We start from the raw sequence: 18,281 nt of genomic DNA on the forward strand, positions 1-18,281 counted from the left end.
TCCTTTAGGGCGCAAGCAACTCCCCTCCCCCTTGCAGTCTTTCCAATTCACGATACAAAAAGACGGACAGGACAGGTTGCCTGACTTTCCGTCACTGCCACCCTTTGCCATCCTTACCCGTAGAAAGCCCTTTCATCATCCCCAAACCCTAATCTTTTCCCTTTCCTTCCCAGCCCCCAAACCCTGCCCTCTGTACCTTTCTCACCACCCGCTTCCCTTCTCCTGTCATCCCCCTACCACCCGGGAAAAAAAGAGATTGCCCCCTCCTTCCACTAGCCCACCCTCCCACCCAAAGAACAACTTCTTCTGCGCAGCTTGTTTTCTAGGCAGCAGCGCTATTGTGATGTCATCGGGGGGCATTGTGACAAGCCGCCAGTGTTCCGTCTCTTCATGTTGTGCACAGTTCAAACGGAAAATACATCAACAGGCAGACTACAGAAAAGCTTACTATCAAAGGTTAGAGGGGGGCTTTCTCAGAGGGCTTTTTACAGTTTTTCTATTCCCAATTAGCCGTTTAAGTGTACTTATTGAAAGTAGTAATTCTTTCATAGGCCGCCCTTTCTTAGTATTTGACGTTCCTTATATTGCGGTATGAGGCTTCGCAGTAGGTTGCAAACATTCATCACCCATGACTGTCCCCAATTGAGCTCAGAAGCTCAATGTCTATCATGACCTCTCTTTTAGAATGTCCAAGAGCAAGCAAACTATTCCTCCAGGAGAGGGCGCCAACAGACTACTAAAGAGATCATCATTACTCAAAGAAAACCCCAAAAACCAATGCATGATAGGAATAAACAGGTAACTTTCTTTGGAGTGGAAGCGGAGAGATCGCACCAGATGCCAATTCTAGATGTTATCACACCTGTGGTCACTGCAGCAGCAGGTGAATCCACTTTGTCCAAAAGGGATCTATTCCATTCAATTGCAAATGATCTAGATAAGACAGAGAACTGCAGCACGGGGACATAGCCGAGTTGGTCAGGTTGAGTGGTGATGAGTTTGCTATTTGGATGAATAAAGAAAGTCAAAAGTGTGAAAGATAAAAAACAAAAGGAGGAAGTGTGAAAAGTGAATGGGCCAAATTGAGGTGCATATGAAGACGTATGCTTTCTTCCAATTCATTAAATCGGGCTAATATGAATCAGGTGAATTGAGTTCTGCTTTTGGAAACTGGGTTAAGAAGGGGTGCACCGTTCCTGGAGGTACTGCAATACCAGGTCAATGCGTGGAGTGGACAGAGCAAGCTCTTTTTCCATCTCCCTGTTCTAAAAATCCATTTAATATATGGTCCCCAGATAGGGGACGTATCAGATATTAAACTGATAAGAACAGATACTACACTTGATCTTAGCCAAAAGGCCGAGAAGCGATAACCAGAATTGGTTTGGGCCTCGAGTGGCACCCTGGCCTATGCCGGACACATCTTAGGGAGAGAGAGCGAGAGGGAGACAAACCCACGCCTACACAAGACATTTTGTCACCCAAGCCAACCCTTGAAAAGGCTGCTTTGCAGAGCCAAAACAAGAAGAATGGTGCGTTTTGCAGCCGCCGCCCACTGCAATGAATCTGAATAACTCCTCCTTTAGGGCGCAAGCAACTCCCCTCCCCCTTGCAGTCTTTCCAATTCACGATACAAAAAGACGGACAGGACAGGTTGCCTGACTTTCCGTCACTGCCACCCTTTGCCATCCTTACCCGTAGAAAGCCCTTTCATCATCCCCAAACCCTAATCTTTTCCCTTTCCTTCCCAGCCCCCAAACCCTGCCCTCTGTACCTTTCTCACCACCCGCTTCCCTTCTCCTGTCATCCCCCTACCACCCGGGAAAAAAAGAGATTGCCCCCTCCTTCCACTAGCCCACCCTCCCACCCAAAGAACAACTTCTTCTGCGCAGCTTGTTTTCTAGGCAGCAGCGCTATTGTGATGTCATCGGGGGGCATTGTGACAAGCCGCCAGTGTTCCGTCTCTTCATGTTGTGCACAGTTCAAACGGAAAATACATCAACAGGCAGACTACAGAAAAGCTTACTATCAAAGGTTAGAGGGGGGCTTTCTCAGAGGGCTTTTTACAGTTTTTCTATTCCCAATTAGCCGTTTAAGTGTACTTATTGAAAGTAGTAATTCTTTCATAGGCCGCCCTTTCTTAGTATTTGACGTTCCTTATATTGCGGTATGAGGCTTCGCAGTAGGTTGCAAACATTCATCACCCATGACTGTCCCCAATTGAGCTCAGAAGCTCAATGTCTATCATGACCTCTCTTTTAGAATGTCCAAGAGCAAGCAAACTATTCCTCCAGGAGAGGGCGCCAACAGACTACTAAAGAGATCATCATTACTCAAAGAAAACCCCAAAAACCAATGCATGATAGGAATAAACAGGTAACTTTCTTTGGAGTGGAAGCGGAGAGATCGCACCAGATGCCAATTCTAGATGTTATCACACCTGTGGTCACTGCAGCAGCAGGTGAATCCACTTTGTCCAAAAGGGATCTATTCCATTCAATTGCAAATGATCTAGATAAGACAGAGAACTGCAGCACGGGGACATAGCCGAGTTGGTCAGGTTGAGTGGTGATGAGTTTGCTATTTGGATGAATAAAGAAAGTCAAAAGTGTGAAAGATAAAAAACAAAAGGAGGAAGTGTGAAAAGTGAATGGGCCAAATTGAGGTGCATATGAAGACGTATGCTTTCTTCCAATTCATTAAATCGGGCTAATATGAATCAGGTGAATTGAGTTCTGCTTTTGGAAACTGGGTTAAGAAGGGGTGCACCGTTCCTGGAGGTACTGCAATACCAGGTCAATGCGTGGAGTGGACAGAGCAAGCTCTTTTTCCATCTCCCTGTTCTAAAAATCCATTTAATATATGGTCCCCAGATAGGGGACGTATCAGATATTAAACTGATAAGAACAGATACTACACTTGATCTTAGCCAAAAGGCCGAGAAGCGATAACCAGAATTGGTTTGGGCCTCGAGTGGCACCCTGGCCTATGCCGGACACATCTTAGGGAGAGAGAGCGAGAGGGAGACAAACCCACGCCTACACAAGACATTTTGTCACCCAAGCCAACCCTTGAAAAGGCTGCTTTGCAGAGCCAAAACAAGAAGAATGGTGCGTTTTGCAGCCGCCGCCCACTGCAATGAATCTGAATAACTCCTCCTTTAGGGCGCAAGCAACTCCCCTCCCCCTTGCAGTCTTTCCAATTCACGATACAAAAAGACGGACAGGACAGGTTGCCTGACTTTCCGTCACTCTGCCACCCTTTGCCATCCTTACCCGTAGAAAGCCCTTTCATCATCCCCAAACCCTAATCTTTTCCCTTTCCTTCCCAGCCCCCAAACCCTGCCCTCTGTACCTTTCTCACCACCCGCTTCCCTTCTCCTGTCATCCCCCTACCACCCGGGAAAAAAAGAGATTGCCCCCTCCTTCCACTAGCCCACCCTCCCACCCAAAGAACAACTTCTTCTGCGCAGCTTGTTTTCTAGGCAGCAGCGCTATTGTGATGTCATCGGGGGGCATTGTGACAAGCCGCCAGTGTTCCGTCTCTTCATGTTGTGCACAGTTCAAACGGAAAATACATCAACAGGCAGACTACAGAAAAGCTTACTATCAAAGGTTAGAGGGGGGCTTTCTCAGAGGGCTTTTTACAGTTTTTCTATTCCCAATTAGCCGTTTAAGTGTACTTATTGAAAGTAGTAATTCTTTCATAGGCCGCCCTTTCTTAGTATTTGACGTTCCTTATATTGCGGTATGAGGCTTCGCAGTAGGTTGCAAACATTCATCACCCATGACTGTCCCCAATTGAGCTCAGAAGCTCAATGTCTATCATGACCTCTCTTTTAGAATGTCCAAGAGCAAGCAAACTATTCCTCCAGGAGAGGGCGCCAACAGACTACTAAAGAGATCATCATTACTCAAAGAAAACCCCAAAAACCAATGCATGATAGGAATAAACAGGTAACTTTCTTTGGAGTGGAAGCGGAGAGATCGCACCAGATGCCAATTCTAGATGTTATCACACCTGTGGTCACTGCAGCAGCAGGTGAATCCACTTTGTCCAAAAGGGATCTATTCCATTCAATTGCAAATGATCTAGATAAGACAGAGAACTGCAGCACGGGGACATAGCCGAGTTGGTCAGGTTGAGTGGTGATGAGTTTGCTATTTGGATGAATAAAGAAAGTCAAAAGTGTGAAAGATAAAAAACAAAAGGAGGAAGTGTGAAAAGTGAATGGGCCAAATTGAGGTGCATATGAAGACGTATGCTTTCTTCCAATTCATTAAATCGGGCTAATATGAATCAGGTGAATTGAGTTCTGCTTTTGGAAACTGGGTTAAGAAGGGGTGCACCGTTCCTGGAGGTACTGCAATACCAGGTCAATGCGTGGAGTGGACAGAGCAAGCTCTTTTTCCATCTCCCTGTTCTAAAAATCCATTTAATATATGGTCCCCAGATAGGGGACGTATCAGATATTAAACTGATAAGAACAGATACTACACTTGATCTTAGCCAAAAGGCCGAGAAGCGATAACCAGAATTGGTTTGGGCCTCGAGTGGCACCCTGGCCTATGCCGGACACATCTTAGGGAGAGAGAGCGAGAGGGAGACAAACCCACGCCTACACAAGACATTTTGTCACCCAAGCCAACCCTTGAAAAGGCTGCTTTGCAGAGCCAAAACAAGAAGAATGGTGCGTTTTGCAGCCGCCGCCCACTGCAATGAATCTGAATAACTCCTCCTTTAGGGCGCAAGCAACTCCCCTCCCCCTTGCAGTCTTTCCAATTCACGATACAAAAAGACGGACAGGACAGGTTGCCTGACTTTCCGTCACTGCCACCCTTTGCCATCCTTACCCGTAGAAAGCCCTTTCATCATCCCCAAACCCTAATCTTTTCCCTTTCCTTCCCAGCCCCCAAACCCTGCCCTCTGTACCTTTCTCACCACCCGCTTCCCTTCTCCTGTCATCCCCCTACCACCCGGGAAAAAAAGAGATTGCCCCCTCCTTCCACTAGCCCACCCTCCCACCCAAAGAACAACTTCTTCTGCGCAGCTTGTTTTCTAGGCAGCAGCGCTATTGTGATGTCATCGGGGGGCATTGTGACAAGCCGCCAGTGTTCCGTCTCTTCATGTTGTGCACAGTTCAAACGGAAAATACATCAACAGGCAGACTACAGAAAAGCTTACTATCAAAGGTTAGAGGGGGGCTTTCTCAGAGGGCTTTTTACAGTTTTTCTATTCCCAATTAGCCGTTTAAGTGTACTTATTGAAAGTAGTAATTCTTTCATAGGCCGCCCTTTCTTAGTATTTGACGTTCCTTATATTGCGGTATGAGGCTTCGCAGTAGGTTGCAAACATTCATCACCCATGACTGTCCCCAATTGAGCTCAGAAGCTCAATGTCTATCATGACCTCTCTTTTAGAATGTCCAAGAGCAAGCAAACTATTCCTCCAGGAGAGGGCGCCAACAGACTACTAAAGAGATCATCATTACTCAAAGAAAACCCCAAAAACCAATGCATGATAGGAATAAACAGGTAACTTTCTTTGGAGTGGAAGCGGAGAGATCGCACCAGATGCCAATTCTAGATGTTATCACACCTGTGGTCACTGCAGCAGCAGGTGAATCCACTTTGTCCAAAAGGGATCTATTCCATTCAATTGCAAATGATCTAGATAAGACAGAGAACTGCAGCACGGGGACATAGCCGAGTTGGTCAGGTTGAGTGGTGATGAGTTTGCTATTTGGATGAATAAAGAAAGTCAAAAGTGTGAAAGATAAAAAACAAAAGGAGGAAGTGTGAAAAGTGAATGGGCCAAATTGAGGTGCATATGAAGACGTATGCTTTCTTCCAATTCATTAAATCGGGCTAATATGAATCAGGTGAATTGAGTTCTGCTTTTGGAAACTGGGTTAAGAAGGGGTGCACCGTTCCTGGAGGTACTGCAATACCAGGTCAATGCGTGGAGTGGACAGAGCAAGCTCTTTTTCCATCTCCCTGTTCTAAAAATCCATTTAATATATGGTCCCCAGATAGGGGACGTATCAGATATTAAACTGATAAGAACAGATACTACACTTGATCTTAGCCAAAAGGCCGAGAAGCGATAACCAGAATTGGTTTGGGCCTCGAGTGGCACCCTGGCCTATGCCGGACACATCTTAGGGAGAGAGAGCGAGAGGGAGACAAACCCACGCCTACACAAGACATTTTGTCACCCAAGCCAACCCTTGAAAAGGCTGCTTTGCAGAGCCAAAACAAGAAGAATGGTGCGTTTTGCAGCCGCCGCCCACTGCAATGAATCTGAATAACTCCTCCTTTAGGGCGCAAGCAACTCCCCTCCCCCTTGCAGTCTTTCCAATTCACGATACAAAAAGACGGACAGGACAGGTTGCCTGACTTTCCGTCACTGCCACCCTTTGCCATCCTTACCCGTAGAAAGCCCTTTCATCATCCCCAAACCCTAATCTTTTCCCTTTCCTTCCCAGCCCCCAAACCCTGCCCTCTGTACCTTTCTCACCACCCGCTTCCCTTCTCCTGTCATCCCCCTACCACCCGGGAAAAAAAGAGATTGCCCCCTCCTTCCACTAGCCCACCCTCCCACCCAAAGAACAACTTCTTCTGCGCAGCTTGTTTTCTAGGCAGCAGCGCTATTGTGATGTCATCGGGGGGCATTGTGACAAGCCGCCAGTGTTCCGTCTCTTCATGTTGTGCACAGTTCAAACGGAAAATACATCAACAGGCAGACTACAGAAAAGCTTACTATCAAAGGTTAGAGGGGGGCTTTCTCAGAGGGCTTTTTACAGTTTTTCTATTCCCAATTAGCCGTTTAAGTGTACTTATTGAAAGTAGTAATTCTTTCATAGGCCGCCCTTTCTTAGTATTTGACGTTCCTTATATTGCGGTATGAGGCTTCGCAGTAGGTTGCAAACATTCATCACCCATGACTGTCCCCAATTGAGCTCAGAAGCTCAATGTCTATCATGACCTCTCTTTTAGAATGTCCAAGAGCAAGCAAACTATTCCTCCAGGAGAGGGCGCCAACAGACTACTAAAGAGATCATCATTACTCAAAGAAAACCCCAAAAACCAATGCATGATAGGAATAAACAGGTAACTTTCTTTGGAGTGGAAGCGGAGAGATCGCACCAGATGCCAATTCTAGATGTTATCACACCTGTGGTCACTGCAGCAGCAGGTGAATCCACTTTGTCCAAAAGGGATCTATTCCATTCAATTGCAAATGATCTAGATAAGACAGAGAACTGCAGCACGGGGACATAGCCGAGTTGGTCAGGTTGAGTGGTGATGAGTTTGCTATTTGGATGAATAAAGAAAGTCAAAAGTGTGAAAGATAAAAAACAAAAGGAGGAAGTGTGAAAAGTGAATGGGCCAAATTGAGGTGCATATGAAGACGTATGCTTTCTTCCAATTCATTAAATCGGGCTAATATGAATCAGGTGAATTGAGTTCTGCTTTTGGAAACTGGGTTAAGAAGGGGTGCACCGTTCCTGGAGGTACTGCAATACCAGGTCAATGCGTGGAGTGGACAGAGCAAGCTCTTTTTCCATCTCCCTGTTCTAAAAATCCATTTAATATATGGTCCCCAGATAGGGGACGTATCAGATATTAAACTGATAAGAACAGATACTACACTTGATCTTAGCCAAAAGGCCGAGAAGCGATAACCAGAATTGGTTTGGGCCTCGAGTGGCACCCTGGCCTATGCCGGACACATCTTAGGGAGAGAGAGCGAGAGGGAGACAAACCCACGCCTACACAAGACATTTTGTCACCCAAGCCAACCCTTGAAAAGGCTGCTTTGCAGAGCCAAAACAAGAAGAATGGTGCGTTTTGCAGCCGCCGCCCACTGCAATGAATCTGAATAACTCCTCCTTTAGGGCGCAAGCAACTCCCCTCCCCCTTGCAGTCTTTCCAATTCACGATACAAAAAGACGGACAGGACAGGTTGCCTGACTTTCCGTCACTGCCACCCTTTGCCATCCTTACCCGTAGAAAGCCCTTTCATCATCCCCAAACCCTAATCTTTTCCCTTTCCTTCCCAGCCCCCAAACCCTGCCCTCTGTACCTTTCTCACCACCCGCTTCCCTTCTCCTGTCATCCCCCTACCACCCGGGAAAAAAAGAGATTGCCCCCTCCTTCCACTAGCCCACCCTCCCACCCAAAGAACAACTTCTTCTGCGCAGCTTGTTTTCTAGGCAGCAGCGCTATTGTGATGTCATCGGGGGGCATTGTGACAAGCCGCCAGTGTTCCGTCTCTTCATGTTGTGCACAGTTCAAACGGAAAATACATCAACAGGCAGACTACAGAAAAGCTTACTATCAAAGGTTAGAGGGGGGCTTTCTCAGAGGGCTTTTTACAGTTTTTCTATTCCCAATTAGCCGTTTAAGTGTACTTATTGAAAGTAGTAATTCTTTCATAGGCCGCCCTTTCTTAGTATTTGACGTTCCTTATATTGCGGTATGAGGCTTCGCAGTAGGTTGCAAACATTCATCACCCATGACTGTCCCCAATTGAGCTCAGAAGCTCAATGTCTATCATGACCTCTCTTTTAGAATGTCCAAGAGCAAGCAAACTATTCCTCCAGGAGAGGGCGCCAACAGACTACTAAAGAGATCATCATTACTCAAAGAAAACCCCAAAAACCAATGCATGATAGGAATAAACAGGTAACTTTCTTTGGAGTGGAAGCGGAGAGATCGCACCAGATGCCAATTCTAGATGTTATCACACCTGTGGTCACTGCAGCAGCAGGTGAATCCACTTTGTCCAAAAGGGATCTATTCCATTCAATTGCAAATGATCTAGATAAGACAGAGAACTGCAGCACGGGGACATAGCCGAGTTGGTCAGGTTGAGTGGTGATGAGTTTGCTATTTGGATGAATAAAGAAAGTCAAAAGTGTGAAAGATAAAAAACAAAAGGAGGAAGTGTGAAAAGTGAATGGGCCAAATTGAGGTGCATATGAAGACGTATGCTTTCTTCCAATTCATTAAATCGGGCTAATATGAATCAGGTGAATTGAGTTCTGCTTTTGGAAACTGGGTTAAGAAGGGGTGCACCGTTCCTGGAGGTACTGCAATACCAGGTCAATGCGTGGAGTGGACAGAGCAAGCTCTTTTTCCATCTCCCTGTTCTAAAAATCCATTTAATATATGGTCCCCAGATAGGGGACGTATCAGATATTAAACTGATAAGAACAGATACTACACTTGATCTTAGCCAAAAGGCCGAGAAGCGATAACCAGAATTGGTTTGGGCCTCGAGTGGCACCCTGGCCTATGCCGGACACATCTTAGGGAGAGAGAGCGAGAGGGAGACAAACCCACGCCTACACAAGACATTTTGTCACCCAAGCCAACCCTTGAAAAGGCTGCTTTGCAGAGCCAAAACAAGAAGAATGGTGCGTTTTGCAGCCGCCGCCCACTGCAATGAATCTGAATAACTCCTCCTTTAGGGCGCAAGCAACTCCCCTCCCCCTTGCAGTCTTTCCAATTCACGATACAAAAAGACGGACAGGACAGGTTGCCTGACTTTCCGTCACTGCCACCCTTTGCCATCCTTACCCGTAGAAAGCCCTTTCATCATCCCCAAACCCTAATCTTTTCCCTTTCCTTCCCAGCCCCCAAACCCTGCCCTCTGTACCTTTCTCACCACCCGCTTCCCTTCTCCTGTCATCCCCCTACCACCCGGGAAAAAAAGAGATTGCCCCCTCCTTCCACTAGCCCACCCTCCCACCCAAAGAACAACTTCTTCTGCGCAGCTTGTTTTCTAGGCAGCAGCGCTATTGTGATGTCATCGGGGGGCATTGTGACAAGCCGCCAGTGTTCCGTCTCTTCATGTTGTGCACAGTTCAAACGGAAAATACATCAACAGGCAGACTACAGAAAAGCTTACTATCAAAGGTTAGAGGGGGGCTTTCTCAGAGGGCTTTTTACAGTTTTTCTATTCCCAATTAGCCGTTTAAGTGTACTTATTGAAAGTAGTAATTCTTTCATAGGCCGCCCTTTCTTAGTATTTGACGTTCCTTATATTGCGGTATGAGGCTTCGCAGTAGGTTGCAAACATTCATCACCCATGACTGTCCCCAATTGAGCTCAGAAGCTCAATGTCTATCATGACCTCTCTTTTAGAATGTCCAAGAGCAAGCAAACTATTCCTCCAGGAGAGGGCGCCAACAGACTACTAAAGAGATCATCATTACTCAAAGAAAACCCCAAAAACCAATGCATGATAGGAATAAACAGGTAACTTTCTTTGGAGTGGAAGCGGAGAGATCGCACCAGATGCCAATTCTAGATGTTATCACACCTGTGGTCACTGCAGCAGCAGGTGAATCCACTTTGTCCAAAAGGGATCTATTCCATTCAATTGCAAATGATCTAGATAAGACAGAGAACTGCAGCACGGGGACATAGCCGAGTTGGTCAGGTTGAGTGGTGATGAGTTTGCTATTTGGATGAATAAAGAAAGTCAAAAGTGTGAAAGATAAAAAACAAAAGGAGGAAGTGTGAAAAGTGAATGGGCCAAATTGAGGTGCATATGAAGACGTATGCTTTCTTCCAATTCATTAAATCGGGCTAATATGAATCAGGTGAATTGAGTTCTGCTTTTGGAAACTGGGTTAAGAAGGGGTGCACCGTTCCTGGAGGTACTGCAATACCAGGTCAATGCGTGGAGTGGACAGAGCAAGCTCTTTTTCCATCTCCCTGTTCTAAAAATCCATTTAATATATGGTCCCCAGATAGGGGACGTATCAGATATTAAACTGATAAGAACAGATACTACACTTGATCTTAGCCAAAAGGCCGAGAAGCGATAACCAGAATTGGTTTGGGCCTCGAGTGGCACCCTGGCCTATGCCGGACACATCTTAGGGAGAGAGAGCGAGAGGGAGACAAACCCACGCCTACACAAGACATTTTGTCACCCAAGCCAACCCTTGAAAAGGCTGCTTTGCAGAGCCAAAACAAGAAGAATGGTGCGTTTTGCAGCCGCCGCCCACTGCAATGAATCTGAATAACTCCTCCTTTAGGGCGCAAGCAACTCCCCTCCCCCTTGCAGTCTTTCCAATTCACGATACAAAAAGACGGACAGGACAGGTTGCCTGACTTTCCGTCACTGCCACCCTTCGCCATCCTTACCCGTAGAAAGCCCTTTCATCATCCCCAAACCCTAATCTTTTCCCTTTCCTTCCCAGCCCCCAAACCCTGCCCTCTGTACCTTTCTCACCACCCGCTTCCCTTCTCCTGTCATCCCCCTACCACCCGGGAAAAAAAGAGATTGCCCCCTCCTTCCACTAGCCCACCCTCCCACCCAAAGAACAACTTCTTCTGCGCAGCTTGTTTTCTAGGCAGCAGCGCTATTGTGATGTCATCGGGGGGCATTGTGACAAGCCGCCAGTGTTCCGTCTCTTCATGTTGTGCACAGTTCAAACGGAAAATACATCAACAGGCAGACTACAGAAAAGCTTACTATCAAAGGTTAGAGGGGGGCTTTCTCAGAGGGCTTTTTACAGTTTTTCTATTCCCAATTAGCCGTTTAAGTGTACTTATTGAAAGTAGTAATTCTTTCATAGGCCGCCCTTTCTTAGTATTTGACGTTCCTTATATTGCGGTATGAGGCTTCGCAGTAGGTTGCAAACATTCATCACCCATGACTGTCCCCAATTGAGCTCAGAAGCTCAATGTCTATCATGACCTCTCTTTTAGAATGTCCAAGAGCAAGCAAACTATTCCTCCAGGAGAGGGCGCCAACAGACTACTAAAGAGATCATCATTACTCAAAGAAAACCCCAAAAACCAATGCATGATAGGAATAAACAGGTAACTTTCTTTGGAGTGGAAGCGGAGAGATCGCACCAGATGCCAATTCTAGATGTTATCACACCTGTGGTCACTGCAGCAGCAGGTGAATCCACTTTGTCCAAAAGGGATCTATTCCATTCAATTGCAAATGATCTAGATAAGACAGAGAACTGCAGCACGGGGACATAGCCGAGTTGGTCAGGTTGAGTGGTGATGAGTTTGCTATTTGGATGAATAAAGAAAGTCAAAAGTGTGAAAGATAAAAAACAAAAGGAGGAAGTGTGAAAAGTGAATGGGCCAAATTGAGGTGCATATGAAGACGTATGCTTTCTTCCAATTCATTAAATCGGGCTAATATGAATCAGGTGAATTGAGTTCTGCTTTTGGAAACTGGGTTAAGAAGGGGTGCACCGTTCCTGGAGGTACTGCAATACCAGGTCAATGCGTGGAGTGGACAGAGCAAGCTCTTTTTCCATCTCCCTGTTCTAAAAATCCATTTAATATATGGTCCCCAGATAGGGGACGTATCAGATATTAAACTGATAAGAACAGATACTACACTTGATCTTAGCCAAAAGGCCGAGAAGCGATAACCAGAATTGGTTTGGGCCTCGAGTGGCACCCTGGCCTATGCCGGACACATCTTAGGGAGAGAGAGCGAGAGGGAGACAAACCCACGCCTACACAAGACATTTTGTCACCCAAGCCAACCCTTGAAAAGGCTGCTTTGCAGAGCCAAAACAAGAAGAATGGTGCGTTTTGCAGCCGCCGCCCACTGCAATGAATCTGAATAACTCCTCCTTTAGGGCGCAAGCAACTCCCCTCCCCCTTGCAGTCTTTCCAATTCACGATACAAAAAGACGGACAGGACAGGTTGCCTGACTTTCCGTCACTGCCACCCTTTGCCATCCTTACCCGTAGAAAGCCCTTTCATCATCCCCAAACCCTAATCTTTTCCCTTTCCTTCCCAGCCCCCAAACCCTGCCCTCTGTACCTTTCTCACCACCCGCTTCCCTTCTCCTGTCATCCCCCTACCACCCGGGAAAAAAAGAGATTGCCCCCTCCTTCCACTAGCCCACCCTCCCACCCAAAGAACAACTTCTTCTGCGCAGCTTGTTTTCTAGGCAGCAGCGCTATTGTGATGTCATCGGGGGGCATTGTGACAAGCCGCCAGTGTTCCGTCTCTTCATGTTGTGCACAGTTCAAACGGAAAATACATCAACAGGCAGACTACAGAAAAGCTTACTATCAAAGGTTAGAGGGGGGCTTTCTCAGAGGGCTTTTTACAGTTTTTCTATTCCCAATTAGCCGTTTAAGTGTACTTATTGAAAGTAGTAATTCTTTCATAGGCCGCCCTTTCTTAGTATTTGACGTTCCTTATATTGCGGTATGAGGCTTCGCAGTAGGTTGCAAACATTCATCACCCATGACTGTCCCCAATTGAGCTCAGAAGCTCAATGTCTATCATGACCTCTCTTTTAGAATGTCCAAGAGCAAGCAAACTATTCCTCCAGGAGAGGGCGCCAACAGACTACTAAAGAGATCATCATTACTCAAAGAAAACCCCAAAAACCAATGCATGATAGGAATAAACAGGTAACTTTCTTTGGAGTGGAAGCGGAGAGATCGCACCAGATGCCAATTCTAGATGTTATCACACCTGTGGTCACTGCAGCAGCAGGTGAATCCACTTTGTCCAAAAGGGATCTATTCCATTCAATTGCAAATGATCTAGATAAGACAGAGAACTGCAGCACGGGGACATAGCCGAGTTGGTCAGGTTGAGTGGTGATGAGTTTGCTATTTGGATGAATAAAGAAAGTCAAAAGTGTGAAAGATAAAAAACAAAAGGAGGAAGTGTGAAAAGTGAATGGGCCAAATTGAGGTGCATATGAAGACGTATGCTTTCTTCCAATTCATTAAATCGGGCTAATATGAATCAGGTGAATTGAGTTCTGCTTTTGGAAACTGGGTTAAGAAGGGGTGCACCGTTCCTGGAGGTACTGCAATACCAGGTCAATGCGTGGAGTGGACAGAGCAAGCTCTTTTTCCATCTCCCTGTTCTAAAAATCCATTTAATATATGGTCCCCAGATAGGGGACGTATCAGATATTAAACTGATAAGAACAGATACTACACTTGATCTTAGCCAAAAGGCCGAGAAGCGATAACCAGAATTGGTTTGGGCCTCGAGTGGCACCCTGGCCTATGCCGGACACATCTTAGGGAGAGAGAGCGAGAGGGAGACAAACCCACGCCTACACAAGACATTTTGTCACCCAAGCCAACCCTTGAAAAGGCTGCTTTGCAGAGCCAAAACAAGAAGAATGGTGCGTTTTGCAGCCGCCGCCCACTGCAATGAATCTGAATAACTCCTCCTTTAGGGCGCAAGCAACTCCCCTCCCCCTTGCAGTCTTTCCAATTCACGATACAAAAAGACGGACAGGACAGGTTGCCTGACTTTCCGTCACTGCCACCCTTTGCCATCCTTACCCGTAGAAAGCCCTTTCATCATCCCCAAACCCTAATCTTTTCCCTTTCCTTCCCAGCCCCCAAACCCTGCCCTCTGTACCTTTCTCACCACCCGCTTCCCTTCTCCTGTCATCCCCCTACCACCCGGGAAAAAAAGAGATTGCCCCCTCCTTCCACTAGCCCACCCTCCCACCCAAAGAACAACTTCTTCTGCGCAGCTTGTTTTCTAGGCAGCAGCGCTATTGTGATGTCATCGGGGGGCATTGTGACAAGCCGCCAGTGTTCCGTCTCTTCATGTTGTGCACAGTTCAAACGGAAAATACATCAACAGGCAGACTACAGAAAAGCTTACTATCAAAGGTTAGAGGGGGGCTTTCTCAGAGGGCTTTTTACAGTTTTTCTATTCCCAATTAGCCGTTTAAGTGTACTTATTGAAAGTAGTAATTCTTTCATAGGCCGCCCTTTCTTAGTATTTGACGTTCCTTATATTGCGGTATGAGGCTTCGCAGTAGGTTGCAAACATTCATCACCCATGACTGTCCCCAATTGAGCTCAGAAGCTCAATGTCTATCATGACCTCTCTTTTAGAATGTCCAAGAGCAAGCAAACTATTCCTCCAGGAGAGGGCGCCAACAGACTACTAAAGAGATCATCATTACTCAAAGAAAACCCCAAAAACCAATGCATGATAGGAATAAACAGGTAACTTTCTTTGGAGTGGAAGCGGAGAGATCGCACCAGATGCCAATTCTAGATGTTATCACACCTGTGGTCACTGCAGCAGCAGGTGAATCCACTTTGTCCAAAAGGGATCTATTCCATTCAATTGCAAATGATCTAGATAAGACAGAGAACTGCAGCACGGGGACATAGCCGAGTTGGTCAGGTTGAGTGGTGATGAGTTTGCTATTTGGATGAATAAAGAAAGTCAAAAGTGTGAAAGATAAAAAACAAAAGGAGGAAGTGTGAAAAGTGAATGGGCCAAATTGAGGTGCATATGAAGACGTATGCTTTCTTCCAATTCATTAAATCGGGCTAATATGAATCAGGTGAATTGAGTTCTGCTTTTGGAAACTGGGTTAAGAAGGGGTGCACCGTTCCTGGAGGTACTGCAATACCAGGTCAATGCGTGGAGTGGACAGAGCAAGCTCTTTTTCCATCTCCCTGTTCTAAAAATCCATTTAATATATGGTCCCCAGATAGGGGACGTATCAGATATTAAACTGATAAGAACAGATACTACACTTGATCTTAGCCAAAAGGCCGAGAAGCGATAACCAGAATTGGTTTGGGCCTCGAGTGGCACCCTGGCCTATGCCGGACACATCTTAGGGAGAGAGAGCGAGAGGGAGACAAACCCACGCCTACACAAGACATTTTGTCACCCAAGCCAACCCTTGAAAAGGCTGCTTTGCAGAGCCAAAACAAGAAGAATGGTGCGTTTTGCAGCCGCCGCCCACTGCAATGAATCTGAATAACTCCTCCTTTAGGGCGCAAGCAACTCCCCTCCCCCTTGCAGTCTTTCCAATTCACGATACAAAAAGACGGACAGGACAGGTTGCCTGACTTTCCGTCACTGCCACCCTTTGCCATCCTTACCCGTAGAAAGCCCTTTCATCATCCCCAAACCCTAATCTTTTCCCTTTCCTTCCCAGCCCCCAAACCCTGCCCTCTGTACCTTTCTCACCACCCGCTTCCCTTCTCCTGTCATCCCCCTACCACCCGGGAAAAAAAGAGATTGCCCCCTCCTTCCACTAGCCCACCCTCCCACCCAAAGAACAACTTCTTCTGCGCAGCTTGTTTTCTAGGCAGCAGCGCTATTGTGATGTCATCGGGGGGCATTGTGACAAGCCGCCAGTGTTCCGTCTCTTCATGTTGTGCACAGTTCAAACGGAAAATACATCAACAGGCAGACTACAGAAAAGCTTACTATCAAAGGTTAGAGGGGGGCTTTCTCAGAGGGCTTTTTACAGTTTTTCTATTCCCAATTAGCCGTTTAAGTGTACTTATTGAAAGTAGTAATTCTTTCATAGGCCGCCCTTTCTTAGTATTTGACGTTCCTTATATTGCGGTATGAGGCTTCGCAGTAGGTTGCAAACATTCATCACCCATGACTGTCCCCAATTGAGCTCAGAAGCTCAATGTCTATCATGACCTCTCTTTTAGAATGTCCAAGAGCAAGCAAACTATTCCTCCAGGAGAGGGCGCCAACAGACTACTAAAGAGATCATCATTACTCAAAGAAAACCCCAAAAACCAATGCATGATAGGAATAAACAGGTAACTTTCTTTGGAGTGGAAGCGGAGAGATCGCACCAGATGCCAATTCTAGATGTTATCACACCTGTGGTCACTGCAGCAGCAGGTGAATCCACTTTGTCCAAAAGGGATCTATTCCATTCAATTGCAAATGATCTAGATAAGACAGAGAACTGCAGCACGGGGACATAGCCGAGTTGGTCAGGTTGAGTGGTGATGAGTTTGCTATTTGGATGAATAAAGAAAGTCAAAAGTGTGAAAGATAAAAAACAAAAGGAGGAAGTGTGAAAAGTGAATGGGCCAAATTGAGGTGCATATGAAGACGTATGCTTTCTTCCAATTCATTAAATCGGGCTAATATGAATCAGGTGAATTGAGTTCTGCTTTTGGAAACTGGGTTAAGAAGGGGTGCACCGTTCCTGGAGGTACTGCAATACCAGGTCAATGCGTGGAGTGGACAGAGCAAGCTCTTTTTCCATCTCCCTGTTCTAAAAATCCATTTAATATATGGTCCCCAGATAGGGGACGTATCAGATATTAAACTGATAAGAACAGATACTACACTTGATCTTAGCCAAAAGGCCGAGAAGCGATAACCAGAATTGGTTTGGGCCTCGAGTGGCACCCTGGCCTATGCCGGACACATCTTAGGGAGAGAGAGCGAGAGGGAGACAAACCCACGCCTACACAAGACATTTTGTCACCCAAGCCAACCCTTGAAAAGGCTGCTTTGCAGAGCCAAAACAAGAAGAATGGTGCGTTTTGCAGCCGCCGCCCACTGCAATGAATCTGAATAACTCCTCCTTTAGGGCGCAAGCAACTCCCCTCCCCCTTGCAGTCTTTCCAATTCACGATACAAAAAGACGGACAGGACAGGTTGCCTGACTTTCCGTCACTGCCACCCTTTGCCATCCTTACCCGTAGAAAGCCCTTTCATCATCCCCAAACCCTAATCTTTTCCCTTTCCTTCCCAGCCCCCAAACCCTGCCCTCTGTACCTTTCTCACCACCCGCTTCCCTTCTCCTGTCATCCCCCTACCACCCGGGAAAAAAAGAGATTGCCCCCTCCTTCCACTAGCCCACCCTCCCACCCAAAGAACAACTTCTTCTGCGCAGCTTGTTTTCTAGGCAGCAGCGCTATTGTGATGTCATCGGGGGGCATTGTGACAAGCCGCCAGTGTTCCGTCTCTTCATGTTGTGCACAGTTCAAACGGAAAATACATCAACAGGCAGACTACAGAAAAGCTTACTATCAAAGGTTAGAGGGGGGCTTTCTCAGAGGGCTTTTTACAGTTTTTCTATTCCCAATTAGCCGTTTAAGTGTACTTATTGAAAGTAGTAATTCTTTCATAGGCCGCCCTTTCTTAGTATTTGACGTTCCTTATATTGCGGTATTAGGCTTCGCAGTAGGTTGCAAACATTCATCACCCATGACTGTCCCCAATTGAGCTCAGAAGCTCAATGTCTATCATGACCTCTCTTTTAGAATGTCCAAGAGCAAGCAAACTATTCCTCCAGGAGAGGGCGCCAACAGACTACTAAAGAGATCATCATTACTCAAAGAAAACCCCAAAAACCAATGCATGATAGGAATAAACAGGTAACTTTCTTTGGAGTGGAAGCGGAGAGATCGCACCAGATGCCAATTCTAGATGTTATCACACCTGTGGTCACTGCAGCAGCAGGTGAATCCACTTTGTCCAAAAGGGATCTATTCCATTCA

General features: G+C 46.4%; 11 non-coding genes across 11 annotated transcripts; all 11 read right to left on the reverse strand.

Moving 5' to 3' along the window:
• Window positions 1-1,180: 1,180 nt before the first annotated feature.
• Window positions 1,181-1,371, reverse strand: LOC142283646 (U2 spliceosomal RNA). The gene has a single exon (XR_012745261.1). It is a non-coding gene; the product is annotated as a U2 spliceosomal RNA (small nuclear RNA).
• Window positions 1,372-2,758: 1,387 nt separating this feature from the next.
• Window positions 2,759-2,949, reverse strand: LOC142283733 (U2 spliceosomal RNA). Its single transcript, XR_012745334.1, has one exon. It is a non-coding gene; the product is annotated as a U2 spliceosomal RNA (small nuclear RNA).
• A 1,389-nt stretch (window positions 2,950-4,338) lies between these two features.
• LOC142283745 (U2 spliceosomal RNA) lies at window positions 4,339-4,529 on the reverse strand. The gene has a single exon (XR_012745345.1). It is a non-coding gene; the product is annotated as a U2 spliceosomal RNA (small nuclear RNA).
• Window positions 4,530-5,916: 1,387 nt separating this feature from the next.
• Window positions 5,917-6,107, reverse strand: LOC142283757 (U2 spliceosomal RNA). Its single transcript, XR_012745356.1, has one exon. It is a non-coding gene; the product is annotated as a U2 spliceosomal RNA (small nuclear RNA).
• Window positions 6,108-7,494: 1,387 nt separating this feature from the next.
• On the reverse strand, window positions 7,495-7,685 carry LOC142283769 (U2 spliceosomal RNA). Its single transcript, XR_012745367.1, has one exon. It is a non-coding gene; the product is annotated as a U2 spliceosomal RNA (small nuclear RNA).
• Window positions 7,686-9,072: 1,387 nt separating this feature from the next.
• LOC142283652 (U2 spliceosomal RNA) lies at window positions 9,073-9,263 on the reverse strand. Its single transcript, XR_012745267.1, has one exon. It is a non-coding gene; the product is annotated as a U2 spliceosomal RNA (small nuclear RNA).
• A 1,387-nt stretch (window positions 9,264-10,650) lies between these two features.
• Window positions 10,651-10,841, reverse strand: LOC142283664 (U2 spliceosomal RNA). Its single transcript, XR_012745278.1, has one exon. It is a non-coding gene; the product is annotated as a U2 spliceosomal RNA (small nuclear RNA).
• A 1,387-nt stretch (window positions 10,842-12,228) lies between these two features.
• On the reverse strand, window positions 12,229-12,419 carry LOC142283676 (U2 spliceosomal RNA). The gene has a single exon (XR_012745289.1). It is a non-coding gene; the product is annotated as a U2 spliceosomal RNA (small nuclear RNA).
• A 1,387-nt stretch (window positions 12,420-13,806) lies between these two features.
• Window positions 13,807-13,997, reverse strand: LOC142283687 (U2 spliceosomal RNA). The gene has a single exon (XR_012745300.1). It is a non-coding gene; the product is annotated as a U2 spliceosomal RNA (small nuclear RNA).
• A 1,387-nt stretch (window positions 13,998-15,384) lies between these two features.
• Window positions 15,385-15,575, reverse strand: LOC142283698 (U2 spliceosomal RNA). Its single transcript, XR_012745311.1, has one exon. It is a non-coding gene; the product is annotated as a U2 spliceosomal RNA (small nuclear RNA).
• Window positions 15,576-16,962: 1,387 nt separating this feature from the next.
• On the reverse strand, window positions 16,963-17,153 carry LOC142283710 (U2 spliceosomal RNA). Its single transcript, XR_012745321.1, has one exon. It is a non-coding gene; the product is annotated as a U2 spliceosomal RNA (small nuclear RNA).
• Window positions 17,154-18,281: the final 1,128 nt, after the last annotated feature.

Source organism: Anomaloglossus baeobatrachus, unplaced genomic scaffold (assembly GCF_048569485.1).
Source record: "Anomaloglossus baeobatrachus isolate aAnoBae1 unplaced genomic scaffold, aAnoBae1.hap1 Scaffold_545, whole genome shotgun sequence".
Lineage (NCBI taxonomy): Eukaryota > Metazoa > Chordata > Amphibia > Anura > Aromobatidae > Anomaloglossus > Anomaloglossus baeobatrachus.